We start from the raw sequence: 20,336 nt of genomic DNA on the forward strand, positions 1-20,336 counted from the left end.
GAACTACTCTGGCAAGTAGTGGTGCCACGAAGAGACGCAGCCATGGTGATGGAGGCATACCACGACGGAGCTGGACACTTCGGGTGGAAGAAGCTGGAGTTCCTGCTGCGCGAGCGATTCCACTGGGTAGGCATGAGGGGAACCATTGAGAAGTGGTGCAGAGACTGTGGCCCGTGCAACCTGAGAAGGAAGGACCGTGCCAGCCAGAAGACTCCCCTGCAGTCCATCGTCACCCGGCAACCGTTGGAACTGGTAGCCTTGGATCATGTAAAACTGACCCCAAGCAGAAGTGGCTACGTCTACGCGTTAACCATCGTGGATCATTACTCCCGGTTCTTGGTTGTCGTCCCCGTCAAGGACTTAACGGCTCAAACAGCAGCTAGAGCCTTCCAGCAGCACTTTTGCCGTCCACACGGGTACCCGGACCAAGTGCTGACGGACCAGGGACCTGCCTTTGAAGCGGAGGTCTTCCAGGAATTCTGCAATCTGTATGGCTGCCGGAAGATAAGGACGACACCCTACCATCCGCAAACTAATGGACTTTGTGAGAAAATGAACCAGGTGGTAATGGATCTTTTAAAAACGTTGCCCCTGGAAGAACGCAGTCTGTGGCCTGAGAAGTTGCCCGATCTGGTGGACCTATACAACCACATCCCGGTAGGTTCCACCAACTGTACCCCGGCTTACCTAATGAGGGCAAGACCTGGTAAGTTACCTGTTGACCTGGAAATGGGAGTCCTGACACCCGAGGACACTTCACCAGAAACAGACTGGGACACGGAGAGGCAGCAGCAGTACCGGAGAGTACAGGAGAGCGTGGAGCGAAGTCTCTGTCAGGCTAGGGAAAGACAAGAGAAAACTTACAACCAGTATGCTCCCGCTGTTCCCCTGGTACCCGGAGAGCAGGTCTTGAAGAGGAAGAGACGGCTCCACAAGTTGGACGACCAGTGGGAAAAGGACCCGTACACCGTACTGCCCTCAAGCCACGAGAACCCGAAGGTTTGTACCATCAGTAAAGACGGAGGGGAAACCACAGCTATTGTATCCCGGGACCACCTGAAGAAGTGTCCCGAACAACTGAGGAACCCTGAAGAGGAACAAGAAGACCATCGACCCGTAGAGGAAAGGGAAGATATGGTTAGTACTGTGCTCGGGGACTTCCCTCGGTCTTGGACTCAAGTCAATGGTGCAGTTGTGGTACCCGTACTCACCTTCCTCCAACCAGCATCCCAAGCACCTACAGAGCAACAGGTAGAGCTGGAGGAACAGCCGGTCCAGGAGGCAGAAGACCCCACACCCGCAGACCAGGAGGATCAACCCTCTGCTTGCAGTGAGCCTGCCATATCCCTAGTGAGCCAAAGAGCCGGTAGACAGCTCCCCAGTTTACCCTTGACAGCTCCTACACCCTGTAGTTCAGGGCTAGGCAGTCAGCTCCGTAGGTCCACTAGGGCCACTAGAGGCCAGTTACCCGCACGGTGGAGGATTTGAAGTGTATAAATTGTTTTATTTATGTTTACCTGTGTATTGTTGCTTGTGTATAATTTTGTGTTTCTAGTTATTTGTAGGAGTCCTTGGTGGATTTACCGGGAATCCTTGTACATAGTTGGAGCGTAACCCAGGACGGACTAAAGACTGTTAAGGACTCGGGGTAGGACAAACCCCTACCTGGTTACGTCTCCCTGTTTTGGTGAAATGGACACCTTGCTTTTCTTCAAAGACTGCACCCGGTTACGGACATGCCGTAACCATCTTTATATGTTTTTCTTATTGTATTATTATTGTTTTTATCTTGTTATGTTTTTCTAAAATATGTTTAGTCCCGGAGTACTAAATTTCACTAGGGGGGAATGTGACACCCCAGGGGTCTGGTTGCCACAGTGACAGAGATGTTATGTCTGAGAGCAGGTGGGAGGTCCTTTGGTCAGGGATCCTGTGCATGCCACACCTCCTGCCCAGTCTTGGGAGGGGAAGAACTTCCCCTATATAAACCCGGGGCTGAAGCAGGGTTAGGAGTCCAGGAGAGTAGAGACAAGAGACAGTCATAGGAAGAAACAGCTGGAGCTCAGTGGGAGCAATACTACTACGAGTCAGGGGCTGGCAGCTGCAGAGCTCGCCCTGACCGAGGAGCTTTCTTACCGGACCCGGCGTCCGAGGCTGTGGGGACTAACTCTTACCCAGCAGCAGAAGCCGACCGGCAGGGGATTTCAGGTCCTCAGGCTCAGAAACCCGAAGGCACGGTCACACGTGTGGGACCAGCACCGCCATCGTGGAGCGGAAGCCAATAGAAGGCCTCGAGTCACCGGCCATACGGGTGAGCACCACACGGTACACTCAGGGACGTGGGCTACTTATATCCGCTTCTAGCAAGGTAGCCAGAAGAGTACAGTCAGTTTGGGAGGCCTACAACTCCGCCTGGCCAGGGGAGATCCCATCTGCTCAAGGACTGACCAGGCCCCGTTCGCTAGCAAGTACTCCGGGAGGGTCTATCGTTGTTACCAGTAAAGACCCTGAATTACACCGCACCGTCTCTGAGTGGTTCCTGCTACCCCCATCTTCCACGTCGGCTGCCCTGAGGCCATACCCCTCCCGTTGGGGGTTATACTATCACGCTGCACAATTCTACACCGGCCTCAGCAGTCTGCCCTGCAGCGGCAGCTCCATAGCTGCAAATCAACGGGTGGCGTAGTCGACACTCAAATAACATCTATCAAGACTGCCACACACTGAGTCTGACCCCCTGGGCACGGACCGGGTCCCCGCCACTCGGAGACTACAACCCTCATCTGATCCGGTTCCGGGTAAGCCCCCGTGCGCGAGACGCTGCGCGACACAGCAGGCCCAGGGGCGCGTCAGAATCATGTGAAGGGCTGGTGGCTGGTCCAGGGTGCATTGCTGCATTGCTGAAATGGATAGGAAATTACTGAGGCTGATGGAGTCAGTGAGCTTATTCCAGGATGAATGAGTGGTAGAGCTGAAGATAGGATGTACTAAGGAAGTAAGAAACATGAATTGTTGTGCCATATCCCACTTGTTACACCCTGATGAACTTGAATTGACCAGTAAACGCTTGCTTGTTGCAATGAACTTGTGTGGCGGCTCCTGTAGATGGAGGCCTGGAGACAACAGAGGCCTGCGGCATACAAGTGAGTGTGATGCACCCCACACCTGACAGCACACTGGGACACTGTTTTCCTGTAAAGTGTCAGAGCATAACTGGACAGCTGCTCGGTGACTACTGCTCATGGCCACTTTACACTTGCATGAACAGACCTGACCACTGAGGCCAGTCATTGGCTGTATTAATCAGGTGGATAGAAGGCACATAACCACAGCATTGTAAAAAGACTTACAGTAACTACTGGAGCGGCTCAGACAGAGAGGCCGAGTATGAAACACAGGTGAGTATAGATTTTTTTTAATTAAATTATATTACTTCCCTTTGGAACATTTTCTAAACCTTTTTTAGGAACATCATCATTGGATACAAGTTACTGTAGCCTATTAATAAACCTGTTAACAAGCGACTCCTGTACCTACTTTGTATACTGGTCATTCTCTGACCTGTTCTGTGTCATGGTTAAAATTACGCTACTCCCAATTTCTCAAATATTTAGTTGGTTATCTTTACTTATGCTAAAATATTCTGTTACTGGAAAAGTAAAGTAAATAAATGCTTTACATTTACAGACTGTCCCATGTTGTATATTCATAGTGAGACACTGGCAGACACAGACAGAAGGGGGCCCCAGTGCAAGAACAATATATGTGCCCTTTGCAGTCCAATAGCTCATCATAATTCATAAGTCAACCTGCTTTGGAGGTGGAAAGCTCTTGGGCCCTTGTGCAGCTGCACAGGTTCCACCAATAATACAGTGGTGGCCAAAAGTATTGGCACCCCTGCAATTCTGTCAGATAATACTCAGTTTCTTCCTGAAAATGATTGCAATCACAAATTCTTTGGTATTATTATCTTCATTTAATTTGTCTTCAATGAAAAAACACAAAAAGAATTGTCCTAAAGCCAAATTGGATACAATTCCACACCAAAACTAAAAAAGGGGGTGGACAAAAGTATTGGCACTGTTTGAAAAATCATGTGATGCTTCTCTAATTCGTGTAATTAACAGTACCTGTAACTTATCTGTGGCACCTAACAGGTGTTAGCAATAACTAAATCACGCTTGCAGCCAGTTAACATGGATTAAAGTTTACTCAACCTCTGTCCTGTGTCCTTGTGTGTACCACATTGAGCATGGAGAAAAGAAAGAAGACCAAAGAACTGTCTGAGGACTTGAGAAACCAAATTGTGAGGAAGCATGAGCAATCTCAAGGCTACAAGTCCATCTCCAAAGACCTGAATGTTCCTGTGTCTTCCGTGCGCAGTGTCATCAAGAAGTTTAAAGCCCATGGCACTGTGGCTAACCTCCCTAGATGTGGACGGAAAAGAAAAATTGACGAGAGATTTCAACGCAAGACAAGTCCATCTCCAAAGACCTGAATGTTCCTGTGTCTTCCGTGCGCAGTGTCATCAAGAAGTTTAAAGCCCATGGCACTGTGGCTAACCTCCCTAGATGTGGACGGAAAAGAAATATTGACGAGAGATTTCAACGTAAGATTGTGCGGATGGTGGATAAAGAACCTCGACTAACAACCAAACAAGTTCAAGCTGCCCTGCAGTCCGAGGGTACAACAGTGTCAACCCGTACTATCCATCGGCGTCTGAAGGAAAAGGGACTGTATGGTAGGATACCCAGGAAGACCCCACTTCTTACCCTGAGACATAAAAAAGCCAGGCTGGAGTTTGCCAAAACTTACCTGAGAAAGCCTAAAACGTTTTGGAAGAATGTTCTCTGGTCAGATGAGACAAAAGTAGAGCTTTTTGGCAAAAAGCATCAACATAGAGTGTACAGGGAAAAAAAAGAGGCATTCAACGAAAAGAACATGGTCCCTACAGTCAAACATGGCGGAGGTTCCCTGATGTTTTGGGGTTGCTTTGCTGCCTCTGGCACTGGACTGCTTGACTCTGTGCATGGCATTATGAAGTTTGAAGACTACCAACAAATTTTGCAGCATAATGTAGGGCCCAGTGTGAGAAAGCTGGGTCTCCCTCAGAGGTCATGGGTCTTCCAGCAGGACAATGACCCAAAACACACTTCCAAAAGCACTATAAAATGGTTTGAGAGAAAGCACTGGAGACTTCTAAGGTGGCCAGCAATGAGTCCAGACCTGAATCCCATAGAACACCTGTGGAGAGATCTCAAAATGGCAGTTTGGAGAAGGCACCCTTCAAATATCAGGGACCTGGAGCAGTTCGCCAAAGAAGAATGGTCTACAATTCCAGCAGAGCATTGTAAGAAACTCATTGATGGTTACCGGAAGCGGTTGTTCGCAGTTATTTTGGCTAAAGGTTGTGCAACCAAGTATTAGGCTGAGGGTGCCAATACTTTTGTCTGGCCCATTTTTGGAGTTTTGTGTGAAATGATCAATGATTTGATTTTTGCTTCATTCTCTTTTGTGTTTTTTACCTTGCAAGCCAATTAAATGAAGATAATAATACCAAAGAATTTGTGATTGCAATCATTTTCAGGAAGAAACTGAGTATTATCTGACAGAATTGCAGGGGTGCCAATACTTTTGGCCACCACTGTATGTTTGCCCTTGTATAGAGGCAGACACAACTGTGTCACATAACTTCAAATAAAAGCAAGCTATGACAACATTTTTTAAATTATCTTCTAAAATTACACAAAAATAACATTACCCAGAATAGTGGAGATATATATTATTCTATTGACAGTATAAATACTGTATTGCTGTTATCTAGCTTTGTAAGGTTCTTTAGGTTGGCGGTACAACCCTCCAAACACAGACCTGTGGCACACAGTATAGTTCAATACTCATTGTTAATCATTGATTTTGGCCTATTCTCTCCCTTGCTTCCCTCTTCATTCAGTCCTCACTCTTCTCCTGTAATGTGCCCTGGTTCTACTGCTAATCCCCCTCTCTGCTCCACTGACATTGAAGCCAATCATTTCCCAGGCGAGGAGCTGTTTCTCACTCGAGAAAGCTGCAGGGCTGGTAGTCATAAAACAGACGGAGCCTCCTCAGCAATGCATCAGCACTGATTACATTATGGCTTTTTCTATTGGGAGGATGTGAGGGAAGCGAGTTTGAGCGTTACAGAGAATTATAGACTCCATTAACATTAATGTCAGTGACAAAACAGTTCAACTCTAGAACTTATTCCCAGTGTAGGCATCCTATTCTTAACCCTAAAATGCCTGCTTTGTGCAACATTTGTACTGGTTATACCAAATCTAATGCACCTAAAGTACAGACAGTCAGAGTACAATATTATTTTCCTTTTACGACTTGAATATTGTTTTATTCACAAGCAACAAGACATACAACAAGGAAAATGATAGAATATTACCAGCTTATCTTATTATTGACATTTACATAAAAGACCGTCCCTGCGCATCTTAGGCTGTCTTCAATTAAAGCTGGATACTGTCTACTCTATATATTTTGAGCAATATATTTGTTAGAGACATTGCACTAGAAATTAACTTTATATCTAAGTGGCAAATGTCATTTCAACAAGCTTTGTATAAGTATAGTACGTGGGAAAACAAGAAACTTATCAAAATGTCTTTGGTAAATCTACTTCTTTCTCCAATTATGAGCCATGTCTCCTGCCTGCTAAACTCATCCTTCAAACTGCTAAAATTTGTCTTGCTCAAGGAATCAAACTACAGCTGCCCGTTAATGTCTATGAGTATAGGAAGGGGGGAGGAGGAGCAGAGTATGAGAGACAGGAAGGTAAAAAGTGTTTATCTCCTCCCATAGCTGGATTCACAGTTACCCTGCTCAGTATTGCTTTATAATGTCCTCCATGCTGCTGTAGCTTCTGAACATGCTTTCCATAGAAACAGGGGATTAGGAGTCTCTCGTGCCTCTATGTGCTGTCTATTGAAGACACAATAGAAACTAGTCTCCATTCATCAACACAAAGACAACTGAAAATCAGAATTTGAGTCTTCAGAGGGAAACCAGTTAAGAATGCAAGATATAAGTCATATTGTGACAGGAAACGATGATCTTCAATATGTAGAGACAATATGTTATTTTGAAAAGCGACCTGAATGACCAGTATGACAGGCTTTAAAGAGAAACTCTATAGTAGTTAACGTTTCCACACTGTGCACATTTATTAGAGAATTCTTCAGACTTAATGTATTTTGACTGTCTTGCCCTCCAACTGCTGCTGTTGCCAGAAAGTGATAGCGCTCGCTCACACTGGCGAGTAGCATCTGATGATTCTCTCATGTGAGAGAATTGGATGCTATATGCAATTGACACTTGGATCAAACTCTGCTGCAAGCGTGAACCGAGTCTAATTTTACTGTGATCCCATTTTCACTCTTGAGAGAATTGCAGCACAGGTGCTGAGGAGATGAAGAAAGTAATTTGTCCATCTCCACCATTGCCGGCATCCACGATAATCGGACCGCACTCGGATGACATCTGAGTGCGGTCCGGTGTTTCACACGCGCCCATAGACTTGTATAATTCTCGAATGCACTCGCAGCATGCTGTGATTGTTTTTCATGCCAAATTGGGATGAGAAAATAATCACAGATTTGCACTGCCCCATAGTATATCATTGGGCTGAGTGCTATCAGATAAAACATCGGAAAGCACTTGGCCATGTTATACGGCAGTGTGATCAATCTCATATAGTGAATCTCTGTATTTTTTTTCTTGCACACTTTGTATCGTCTATGATACCATATCTAAGTCTTGCCTAATAGCTTTGTTTGCTTGCTGCAGGTATAGTGAAGTAATGAATATTTTCACTATGTTGCTTAAAGGGGGCTTTTGTTGGTCTCTGCACGTCAGGTAGATTTAGAACACACACTAACAGTGCACTCTGGCACCGGCTCGTTACTGTTGATCTTAGTCAGCAGCTGAGAGCGCGCTGTCATTGTGCACATCGCACATCACACAGGGACTAGCCCTATCCCTGAATTGAGTATCACTGATGACGCTTCATTTCAGGGAGGGGGGCATAGAGGTTGTGTCAGTGGCCGCAGCCTCTATGCTCGGATGAAACTTTGTTTGAGTATCCCAGCATGTGACGCACCCCTGGGCCTGTGTCGCACAGCGTTGCGCATGCAGGAGCTTACCCGGAGCCGGATCTGTTGAGGGTTGTAGTCTCGTGGCGGTGACCCGGTCCGTGCCCAGGGAGTCAGACTAAGTGGCGTTGTATTAGCGGTAGATGTTGGACGACTACGCCACCCGTTGAATGCAGCGAAGGAGCTGCCGCTGCAGGGCAGACCGCTGAGGCCGGTGGTAGGATTGTGCAGCGTGATAGTATCACCCCCAACGGGAGGGGTATGGCCTCAGGGCAGCCGACGTGGATGATGGGGGTAGCAGGAATCACTCAGAGACGATGCGGTGTAGTTCAGGGTCTTTACTGGTGATAAAGATAGACCCTCCCGGAGTACTGGCTAGCGATCGGCGCCTGGTCAGTCCTTGAGCAGATGGAATCTCCCCTGGCCAGGCGGAGTTGTAGGCCTCCCAAACTGACTGTACTCTTCTGGCTACCTTGCTAGAGGCTGGTATAAGTAGCCCACGTCCCTGAGTGTACCGTGTGGTGCTCACCCGTATGGCCGGTGACTCGGGGCCTTCTAGTGGCGTCCGCTCCACGACGGCGGTGCTGGTCCCACGCGTGCGACCGTGCCTTCGGGTTTCTTGGCCAGAGGACCTGAAATCCCCTGCCGGGCGGTTTCTGCTGCTGGGTAAGGATTAGTCCCCACAGCCTCGGACTCCAGGTCCGGTGATAGCTTCTCAGTCAGGGCGAGCTCTGCAGCTGCCAGCCCCTGACTCCTTATAGCACTGCTCCCACAGAGCTCCTGATGTTCTTTTCCTATATCTGCTTCTCTTCTCTACTTCTTCTCTACTCACTAACCCTGCCTCAGCCCCAGTTTTATATAGGGGAAGTTCTTCCCCTCCCAGGACTGTGCAGGAGGTGTGGCATGCATAGGATTCCTGACCAAGAGACCTCCCACCTGCTCTCAGACGTAATATCTCTATCACTGTGGCAACCAGACCCCTGGGGTGTCACATTCCCCCCTAGTGAAATTTAGTACTCCGGGACTAAACATATTTTAGAAAAACATAACAAGATATAACAATAACAATACAATAAAGAAACACATAAAGGTGGTCACGGCATGTCCGTAACCGGGTGCAGTCTTTGAAGAAAGCAAGGTGTCCATTTCACCAAAACAGGGAGACGTAACCAGGTAGGGATCTGTCCTGCCCCGAGTCCTTAACAGTCTTTAGTCCGTCCTGGGTTACGCTCCAACTATGTACACAGGATTCCCGGTAAATCCACCAAAGACTCCTATAAACAACTAGAAACACATAATTATACACAAGCAACAAGAAAAACAGGTAACCACAAATAAAACAATTTATACACTTCAAATCCTCCAACGTGCGGGTAACTGGCCTCTAGTGGCCCTAGTGGACCTACGGAGCTGACTGTCTGGCCCTGAACTACAGGGTGTAGGAGCTGTCAAGGGTAAATTGGGCAGCTGTCTATGGGCCCTTTGGCTCACTAGGGATATGGCAGGCTCACTGCAAGCAGAGGGTTGATCCTCCTGATCTGCTGGTGTGGGGTCTTCTGCCTCCTGGACCGGCTGTTCTTCCAGCTCTACCTGTTGCTCCATAGGTGCTTGGGATGCTGGTTGGACGAAGGTGAGTACGGGTACCACAACTGCACCATTGACTTGAGTCCAAGACCGAGGGAAGTCTCCGAGCACAGTGCTAACCATATCTTCCCTTTCCTCTACGGGTCGATGGTCTTCTTGTTCCTCTTCAGGGTTCCGTAGCTGTTCAGGACACTTCTTCAGGTGATCCCGGGATACAATGGCTGTGGTCTCCCCTCCGTCTTTACTGATGGTACAGACCTTCGGGTTCTCGTGGCTTGAGGGCAGTACGGTGTACGGGTCCTTCTCCCACTGGTCGTCCAACTTGTGGAGCCGTCTTTTCCTCTTCAAGACCTGCTCTCCGGGCACCAGGGGAACAGCGGGAGCATACTGGTTGTAAGTTTTCTCTTATCTCTCCCTAGCCTGACAGAGACTTCGCTCCACGCTCTCCTGTACTTTCCGGTACTGCTGCTGCCTCTCTGTGTCCCAGTCTGCTTCTGGTGAAGTGTCCTCGGGTGTCAGGACTCCCATTTCCAGGTCAACAGGTAACTTACCAGGTCTCGCCCTCATTAGGTAAGCAGGGGTACAGTTGGTGGAACCTACCGGGATGTGGTTGTATAGGTCCACCAGATCGGGCAGCTTCTCAGGCCACAGACTGCGTTCTTCCAGAGGCAACGTTTTCAGAAGATCCATTACCACCTGGTTCATTTTCTCACAAAGTCCATTAGTTTGCGGATGATAGGGTGTCGTCCTTATCTTCCGGCAGCCATACAGATTGCAGAATTCCTGGAAGACCTCCGCTTCAAAGGCAGGTCCCTGGTCCGTCAGCACTTGGTCCGGGTACCCGTGTGGATGGCAGAAGTGCTGCTGGAAGGCTCTAGCTGCTGTTTGAGCCGTTAAGTCCTTGACGGGGACGACAACCAAGAACCGGGAGTAATGATCCACGATGGTTAACGCGTAGACGTAGCCACTTCTGCTTGGGGTCAGTTTTACATGATCCAAGGCTACCAGTTCCAACGGCTGCCGGGTGACGATGGACTGCAGGGGAGTCTTCTGGCTGGCATGGTCCTTCCTCCTCAGGTTTCACGGGCCACAGTCTCTGCACCACCTCTCGATGGTTCCCCTCATGCCTACCCAATGGAACCGCCCGCGCAGCAGGAATTCCAGCTTCTTCCATCCGAAATGCCCAGCTCCATCGTGGTATGCCTCCATCACCATGGCTGCGTCTCGTCGTGGCACCACTACTTGCCAGATTAGTTCATGCGTCCGGGAGTTAACCATCCTGCGGCACAACTTCCCCTTGTAAAGGAACAGTCTACTCTTTTCTGCCCACAGTTGCTTGGCTTCCTCCGGAGCGTCTGGGTCAAGGCGAGCCTCTGGCCGAGTCAGCATCTCCTTCACCAGCCGGACGGCAGGGTCACTGTCTTGCGTTTCCGCCCAGTTGTAGTGAGGTAAGGGGTTAAGCGTAGCGCCTTGCTTACTCCTTACCCGATGGGAATACTGGATAGTCCCATGACGGTGAAACGCGGGGAGTTCGACTTCTTCCAGTCCCTCTGGATCTTCTCCTACGTCCGGTAGGTTTGGCATCCTGGACAGGGCGTCCGCGTTGGTATTGGAGCGTCCTGCCCGGTATTTGATGGTGAACTCGTAGTTGGACAGGCGGGCCATCCATCTCTGCTCTAGGGCACCGAGTCTTGCCGTGTCCAGGTGTGTCAACGGGTTGTTATCCGTGTACACGACGAACCGGGAAGAAGCGAGGTAGTGCTTAAAGCGTTCGGTGACTGCCCACACCACTGCCAGGAACTCTAGCTTAAATGAGCTGTAATTCTCAGGGTTTCTTTCGGTGGGTCGCAGTTTTCGGCTGGCGTAAGCGATTACTCGCTCCTTCCCCTGCTGGATCTGGGACAACACGGCTCCTAGCCCGATGTTACTTGCGTCGGTGTAGAGGATAAAGGGCTGGCTGTAATCCGGGTACGCCAGGATTTCACCCCCCGTGAGGGCCATCTTCAGCTGGCGGAAGGACTCTTCTTCCAACTTCTCCCATCTGAAGGGCGGCTTCTGGTTCTTGGCCTTCCGGGACTGGCCTATCAGGAGGTCCTGCATAGGAGCTGCCTTTTTGGTGAAACCGGGGATGAACCTGCGGTAGTAGCCTACCAACCCGAGGAACTGCCGCACTTCCTTTACACTGGAGGGACTTGGCCATTCCTTAATTGCGGTGATCTTATCAGGGTCGGGAGACACTCCATCAGCGCTCACCACGTGTCCCAGGTACTGCACCTTTGGTTTCAGGAGGTGACACTTGGAGGGTTTCACCTTTAGGCCGTAGCTTGCCAGAGCTTCGAACACTTCCGCCAGGTGTTTCAGGTGGTCCTCATAAGTCTTAGAATATACGATGACATCGTCCAGGTACAACAGGACCGTCTCGAAGTTTCTGTGGCCCAGACAGGACTCCATTAATCGTTGGAAGGTTCCTGGTGCGTTGCAGAGTCCGAACGGCATACAGGTAAACTCGCTAAGTCCCATCGGGGTGGTGAATGCGGTCTTCTCCCGGTCCGCCTCTGCTACAGGAACCTGCCAGTACCCACTAGTGAGATCCAAGGTAGAGAAGAAGTTAGCAGATCTTAAAGCAGCCAAAGACTCCTCTATCCTTGGTAAGGGGTATGCATCCTTGTGTGTGATACGGTTGATTTTCCGGTAATCTACACACATCCTCATGGTGTTGTCTTTCTTTTTGACTAAGACTAGTGGAGCTGCCCAGGGGCTACAGCTATCCCTGATCACCCCAGCCTCCTTCATGTCTCTAAGCATCCCCTTGGCGTGTTGGTAGTGTGCAGGGGGTACGGGTCGATACCTCTCTTTTATGGGAGGATGGTCTCCCGTGGGGATGTGGTGTTCTACCCCTTGACTCGCCCGAAGTCTAACGGGTGTTTACTAAACACTCTCTCGTACTCTTGAACCACCCGATAGACTCCCTGTTTCTGGTGTGAGGGAGTGGAGTCAGTACCCAAATGTAGTTGCTGACACCAGTCCTCCATTGTTTTCTTAGAGCCGTTACCTTCCTCCGGGTGAGATGGAGGCAAGGGTTCCACAGATTGTATAGCATTTTGGTTAATGGTATATAATTTGGCTAGCGTGGCATACCGGGACAGGTACACTTCCCTCTTCCCGATATTGATTATGCGAACGGGCACCCTCCCATGGCGTACATTAACCACCCCCCGTGCTGTCAAGATGGTGGGCCTACTGTCTGAGTAAACTGGTTCTACCATTGCCTGGTAATCTCTACCTCTCAGACCAATAGCTGCCCGGCACCAAATCATCATTTCACTTTTTGGGGGCATGGCAATAGGGAAAGGGTCACACATTCTCACGCTACCAATCTCACCGCCGGAGAGTTCCACCTGTTGCCGTCGCATCAGTGCCCGGATCTCTTTTTGGAGCACTCGCTGCTCGCCGGAGCTGGCGTTCTTGGCAACCTGCTGTAAAAGGAAAATCACCTCTGCAAGACAATTTTCAATTACATTAGTTCCTAGAGTTATCTTTGGTTGACTCTCGTGTTTGTCAATGTCTACAATGATCAGTCCCTGTGCTGCCAGTTCGACTCTACCGATTTTAATGGTCACCTCTTTAAATCCAATCTGTGGCACGGGCTGACCATTGCTGGCGATGATACTCAAGTCGTCGTCAGGGTAGCGGGTGATATCCGAGTCATTCCAGTACTGCTTGAAGAGCACGTACGGGATGGTGGTGACCTGTGACCCGGTGTCCAGTAGGGCACTCATAGGAATGCCATCCAGTACCACGGGTAAGACTGGACGTCCTCCCACATATTTGTCGCGCCAGTTCGATGGGCCTGGTGATCTTTTTCCTGGGGGTTGGCCCTCTACCCCAGGTTGTGCCAGTTTAAAGGACAGTACCTTGCCATATGTCCGGGTTGATTGCAGCGGCGGCAGATGGGTCGTCCGTCCTCGTTGTATCGGTCGCTGGGTCTCCCTCTGGCCGGTGGGGTCCTCCTTGGTCGACGCCACGGGATGTCCTCCGGTCCGGATGCCAGCTGGATCTTCCCTGGAGTGGAAACCTGTAAAGACTGCACAGTTCGGGTTAGCGCAGCAACGCTTTTAGCTAGCTCTTGGACCTGATGGTGCAGGTCTGGAGCCGGGTCATTGTTCAAAGCCTGCGCATCAGCTCCCACAGGCCCTGCCGACAAGGGTGCCGCCTCCTGGTGGTAAGTGGTAGTGGGGCGTCTGTGGGTCACAACGCCACCTGGTGCCGGTTCTCGGAGCACCCGGATGGCTCTGTCCTTGAACTGTGCAAATCCCAGATGAGGGTCCTGTAAGGCCATTGCCCGCAACTGGGTTCGGTGGGCATTGCAATATAAACCCTCTATAAATTGTTCAGTCAACAGCCTGTCCTCGTCTCCCACGCCGTCAGGGTCGGTCTGCTTAATGGCTCTCAGGGCCTCTTGTAGGTTCAGGGCATAGTCCCTTATACTCTCGTATGCTCGCTGCTTGCACCCGTAGAATCTAAGCTTGATCTCGGCTGAGGTGCGGGTATCAAAGGTGTCCCTCAGCCGGGTTAGTATCCCTGCGACAGTCCTCCCCCCAGGTGGCCAGGACTTTACCTCCCTTCGGGCTGCCCCAGTTAATTGGGCCACCAGGATGCTCACTTTTTGCTCTTCTGTGAGGGGGTACACCTGGAAGAGGCTATCCAGCTTTTCTCTAAAGTCATGCAGGGTATGTGACTCCCCTGAGTACTGGGGTAGCCAGGCCGCTCCCGGGATATAGGGCATGGTGAAAGGCATGACTGCAGCAGCGGTGGCGCTGGCGGGGGTTGAGGCAGTGAAGCTCTCCTCCGTATCCGACATCCTCCTCCCCCCTAGTGGACCGTGGCCTACCTTGCGATCATCCTCTTCTGTAGGCCGCGGCTCCGCAGTAGATCGTCAGGGTTGAGGACCTTCCGTCGCGCTCCTGTGACGTCGGCGTCTGCTGGGCTCCTTCCAGGACCTTACGCAACGTCCGGACGTGAGGCGGGGCTTCCGTTCTCGCGCGCTTTCGGAGTCCACGCCCCTCTTCTTCCCGCGCGGCGTCTTCAAGATGGCGTCCAACGGCGGGAAAACTCCACGGATGGCGGGAAGAAGGCAGAAGATGGCACCGGATGGCGGGAAAACTTCGCAGATGGCGGGAAGAAGGTAGAAGATGGCGCCGGATGGCGGGAAACCTCCACGGATGGCGGGAATCTTCACCACTGGTAAGTTTGAACAGTCTTTTTCAGGCACGCAGTACCCGGTGGTTGCGGGCACGAGATCCTGCCGACTACGCCAAAAGTTGACGCACCCCTGGGCCTGTGTCGCACAGCGTTGCGCATGCAGGAGCTTACCCGGAGCCGGATCTGTTGAGGGTTGTAGTCTCGTGGCGGTGACCCGGTCCGTGCCCAGGGAGTCAGACTAAGTGGCGTTGTATTAGCGGTAGATGTTGGACGACTACGCCACCCGTTGAATGCAGTGAAGGAGCTGCCGCTGCAGGGCAGACCGCTGAGGCCGGTGGTAGGATTGTGCAGCGTGATAGTATCACCCCCAACGGGAGGGGTATGGCCTCAGGGCAGCCGACGTGGATGATGGGGGTAGCAGGAATCACTCAGAGACGATGCGGTGTAGTTCAGGGTCTTTACTGGTGATAAAGATAGACCCTCCCGGAGTACTGGCTAGCGATCGGCGCCTGGTCAGTCCTTGAGCAGATGGAATCTCCCCTGGCCAGGCGGAGTTGTAGGCCTCCCAAACTGACTGTACTCTTCTGGCTACCTTGCTAGAGGCTGGTATAAGTAGCCCACGTCCCTGAGTGTACCGTGTGGTGCTCACCCGTATGGCCGGTGACTCGGGGCCTTCTAGTGGCGTCCGCTCCATGACGGCGGTGCTGGTCCCACGCGTGTGACCGTGCCTTCGGGTTTCTTGGCCAGAGGACCTGAAATCCCCTGCCGGGCGGTTTCTGCTGCTGGGTAAGGATTAGTCCCCACAGCCTCGGACTCCGGGTCCGGTGATAGCTTCTCAGTCAGGGCGAGCTCTGCAGCTGCCAGCCCCTGACTCCTTATAGCACTGCTCCCACAGAGCTCCTGATGTTCTTTTCCTATATCTGCTTCTCTTCTCTACTTCTTCTCTACTCACTAACCCTGCCTCAGCCCCAGTTTTATATAGGGGAAGTTCTTCCCCTCCCAGGACTGTGCAGGAGGTGTGGCATGCATAGGATTCCTGACCAAGAGACCTCCCACCTGCTCTCAGACGTAATATTTCTATCACTGTGGCAACCAGACCCCTGGGGTGTCACACATGCACTGGGATTCTCAAATGAAGTGTCATCAAAAAGGAAGTAGGGGAAAAAAAGAAGTTATTATAGTGTAGTTAGGGAAGGATATGGAATTTTTAATTCAAATATACTATAAAATAGTTTAGATTACGGCATTAAATAAATAGGGATTTAGGATGAAAATTACTTTGGACACCCCTTTAACAACAAGTGCTGCAGCCAGAGAGTGAATATGCTGAATCTTCATGTATTGTTTTGCTTGTAAAGTTTAGCACATGGGATGTGATGCCAGATCATTATCCTCCAGTTGTGCAAAGTGCACTCAGGTACAAGTCTTAATAAGGTTTAAAAGCTTCATTCTCTGCCCCCTTCTTATAGCTCTAACTGATAAATAATGAGAGAAACCATAGCAAAACGTTAACACTACCAGTCATGGCTGGTATTACTTATAATAGCTTTCTTGTTAACAGCTTAATGGAAGAAGGGGAAGTAGCAGTAGTGTATGATATGAGTTACTATTCATTAGAAACTGATACCTCTGGGGACTGAAAATTAGACATTGGGCGCTATATTTGCATCAGTGTCACCAGGGAATAGATCCAGTAAATCTAAATACACTCAATCAATTGTGCTTTGCTTACTTTAATTTACCAATTATTGTAAGTCCGTAAGTTATTGCTACTTTAAGTCACATTTTGTCCTATAATAAACATTAATTAATTTTACACATATGCCACACATTCTTATCACTGTCTCCATTGGGGCTCATGATCTAAAGTCTCTAGCAGCATGGATGTAGAAAGTGGGAGAAAACTCATGCAAACACTGGGAGAAGATACAAAACTCCATGCAGATAATGTCCTTGGTGGGATTTGAACCCAGAACCCCAGTGCTGTAAAGCTACAATGCTAACCACTGAGCCACCGTGCTGCAGGGACAGAGCTTTCTGTATGAGTCCAAATTAGCATAACCACGGATATGATGCAATTGCTTTAGAATCTGCCTTGCAAGGAGGTGCCATAGGAACTTGCTATATAACATATCGGTAGTCTGTATACAGAATTTTGGATGGGGTTCAAGTTTTAACAATAGCATAATATTCAAAATATAGTATAAAGTTCTAAATGATTAGCCGTCTGTACTTACAAAAGCATTTTTATTCCATATTTTCTAACTTTAATGAAATCTACTGTAGATCCATATTGGATAACTAATTCAATGTATTTATCATGTTATTTAACTTACGGTATTATAAAGAAGGGTTTCTTTATAATAAGTTGAATAACATGATAAAAAAAAGTAATCATTATGAAAAGTGAAAGGGAATCTGTCAGCGGGTGTTTGCTATGTAATCTGACAGCAGCATTGGGTAGGAACAGAGACAGAGACCCTAATTCCTGCAATGTATCATTTAGTTTACTAGGTGCTTCAGTTTTGATAGAGTCACAGTTTTCTATGTTGCAGATCTAGCAGAGTACAGAATGCTGAGCTTCGCATAATCATGCCCACACCACTGATTAGTAATTTTCCGTGTGCAATATGAAACGATAGAAGGCTGCTTATCAGTGGTGGGGCATTGTTGGACTAGGATGCACAAGGGCAGCTTGTAACATTGTATTGGAACAACAACACACAGCCCAGTAAGTGACATATAGCTGGAATAGGGGTCTCTTCCTCTACATCATAGTGTTCACAGATTACATAGTGAAAACCTGGTGACTGATTCTCTTTAAGGAAGCACTTTCATGAAAATTTTTATATGTTAAATCTGTGTAAACGTTTCTGTAGTGTAGTGTAGGTGCATTAACATACTCAATGATCTGTGTCTTCCCTAGTTTCCACTGCTGCTCTGGTCCTCCTCTGGGTCATGTGACTTCTATTTCGACTTGCCACATCACGCTGGAGCCAATGTGGGAGCCAAAAGTCACTTTTACAATGTTAGAAAAAACTATAGGGGAACAAAAGCACACAAGGCCATCGGGGGATATCCTTTTGGGTGTTAAGGAAAGTAAAAGGAAGGTGCTCACCTGAGCAGGTTGTGTGCATGCACAATTCCTATGAACACCTGAAGATATCAGCTGCTGCTGCCTCGTGGCTGGGGATGATCTCCTCCAGGATAGTTGACCAATTTGGACTATAACACAATATTAAGCTACGCTGCCAGCGGTGAAATGCATTCTGAAAATAAGAACTGTTCAACTCATGTTGGCCCTAAGGATTCTTCATTACAGCAGTACAACCTGATATCCGGTTATTGTCCAAATTGTTCACTTTTACAATGTTCTCGTTTTGACACTCCTAAGGCCTACATTGTGAGAGTGACTTCTCACTAGTGTTGAGCATTCCGATACTGAAATATCGGGTATCGGCCGATATTCGCGGTATCGGAATTCCGATACTTAATTCCGATACTATTGCAATATCGTATACCGGAATCGGAAGTTCCCATAATGCAATGAGACATTTTCATTTTATTCAGCCAATGAGGATCCTAAGAAGTGTGGGCACATCCTGTTAGGCATGTAGGCATCTTAACTAATGGCATGGCTGTGATTGGCTGCTGAAATGATGTCATGATGCACTATAAAAGCCACCGCCGCCATTTTGAGCTCACTCTGCTGTGAATTCAGTTAGGGATAGGACGCTGTTGTTCTGAGGGACAGTTTTAGCTACCTATTTGCTCTATACTGCTTTACCCAAGCTACTTTCTAAATCACTGTGCCTTGCAGTGCTAGTGCACAGTTCCCTGTGCTGTTCACCGCTATCTGCAAGGTCTGTGTGTGTGAGTGCAGCTCACCCTGTAGTGTGTGCTTCAGCCAAGTCTGGTTGTAGTGCACTCAGTGTGTGTCACTGCCTCATACATTGTCCTTTTTTGCCAATTCATAATTTTTCCTGATATCTCCTATTAGTGTGGTGGTTCCATCTGTATTCAGCTAAATTGGTTCCAAATACACTATATAGGAGTAGATAGAGAAATTTTTTTCCGTCTTGCAGCACTAGTGCACAGTGCTCTGCATCTGTACTGTTCACCGCTGTCTGCAAGGTCTGGTGTGTGAGTGCAGCTCACCCTGTAGTGTGTGCTTCAACCCCGTCTGGTTGTAGTGCACTCAGTGTGTGTCACTGCCTCATACATTGTCCTTTATTGCCAATTCATAATTTTTCCTGATATCTCCTATTAGTGTGGTGGTTCCATCTGTATTCAGCTAAATTGGTTCCAAACACACTATATAGGAGTAGATAGAGAATTTTTTTTCCGTCTTGCAGCACTAGTGCACAGTGCTCTGCATCTGTACTGTTCACCGCTGTCTGCAAGGTCTGGTGTGTGAGTGCAGCTCACCCTGTAGTGTGTGCTTCAACCCCGTCTGGTTGTAGTGCACTCAGTGTGTGTCACTGCCTCATACATTGTCCTTTATTGCCAATTCATAATTTTTCCTGATATCTCCTATTAGTGTGGTGGTTCCATCCATATTCAGCTAAATTGATTCCAAACACACTATATAGGAGTAGATAGAGGAGCCTTTCTGCAGCATTGGGCCCTGCAGCCCCAGCCAGATTAGTATTAGCCTATTTTTTGCAGCCTCATCTATTGCATTGTAGGTTACCTTCCTACATTGTAATAGCTACAAAAAGTTTGTGATACTATCGTTATTACATCTTTAGGCACATCCAGTGTCTTTTTGTGACAAAAAAAACCTAAATAAAGTTCACCAAACACTCCACTTTACAGTTGTGTAGGCCACATTAGCTCATATTAAAGTCTAGTCCACACTTTATAAAATTAGTGTTTCTTATACCTGTTAGCAGCTGTTCAGGAATAAGCACACTAAGCCCTTAGTACTTTTCTGCCTATCTTTATCAGTCTACCAAGATGAAGAAGGCAGGGAGTAAGGCATGTGGTCGTGGTCGTGGGCGTGGGCGTGGAGTTTCTGCAGGGAGAGGACGTGAGGATTCTGTGCCTGCAGGGAGAGGACGTGGGGATTCTGTGCCTGCTGCGGGCACCAGTGACTCAGCATCCCCCAGTTTTACCAGGGAACAGTCCTTTATGCGCAGCTTTGTAGGAGCTAGCCGTACCCCACTGCTGCGCGAGGACCAAATTGAAGCCGTTGTCGGATGGATGGCAGCTAACGCATCGACTTCAATTAGTTCCAGATCCTCTCAGGTCCTGAGCACTGAAGAGCACCCATCTGTCTCTTCACCACCTGCCAAATTGCCCAGGCAGTCAGAGAGCCCTGGACAGGAGCCATCTCTACTTCTGTTCTCTGAATCTCTTGGCTTGGAAAGAGGGGGCCAGCCAAGCAGAATTCGAGAATTTGAAGAAGAG

This window comes from Phyllobates terribilis, unplaced genomic scaffold, assembly GCF_046119375.1.
Source record: "Phyllobates terribilis strain yellow unplaced genomic scaffold, ASM4611937v1 Scaffold_2__4_contigs__length_985480577, whole genome shotgun sequence".
NCBI lineage: Eukaryota > Metazoa > Chordata > Amphibia > Anura > Dendrobatidae > Phyllobates > Phyllobates terribilis.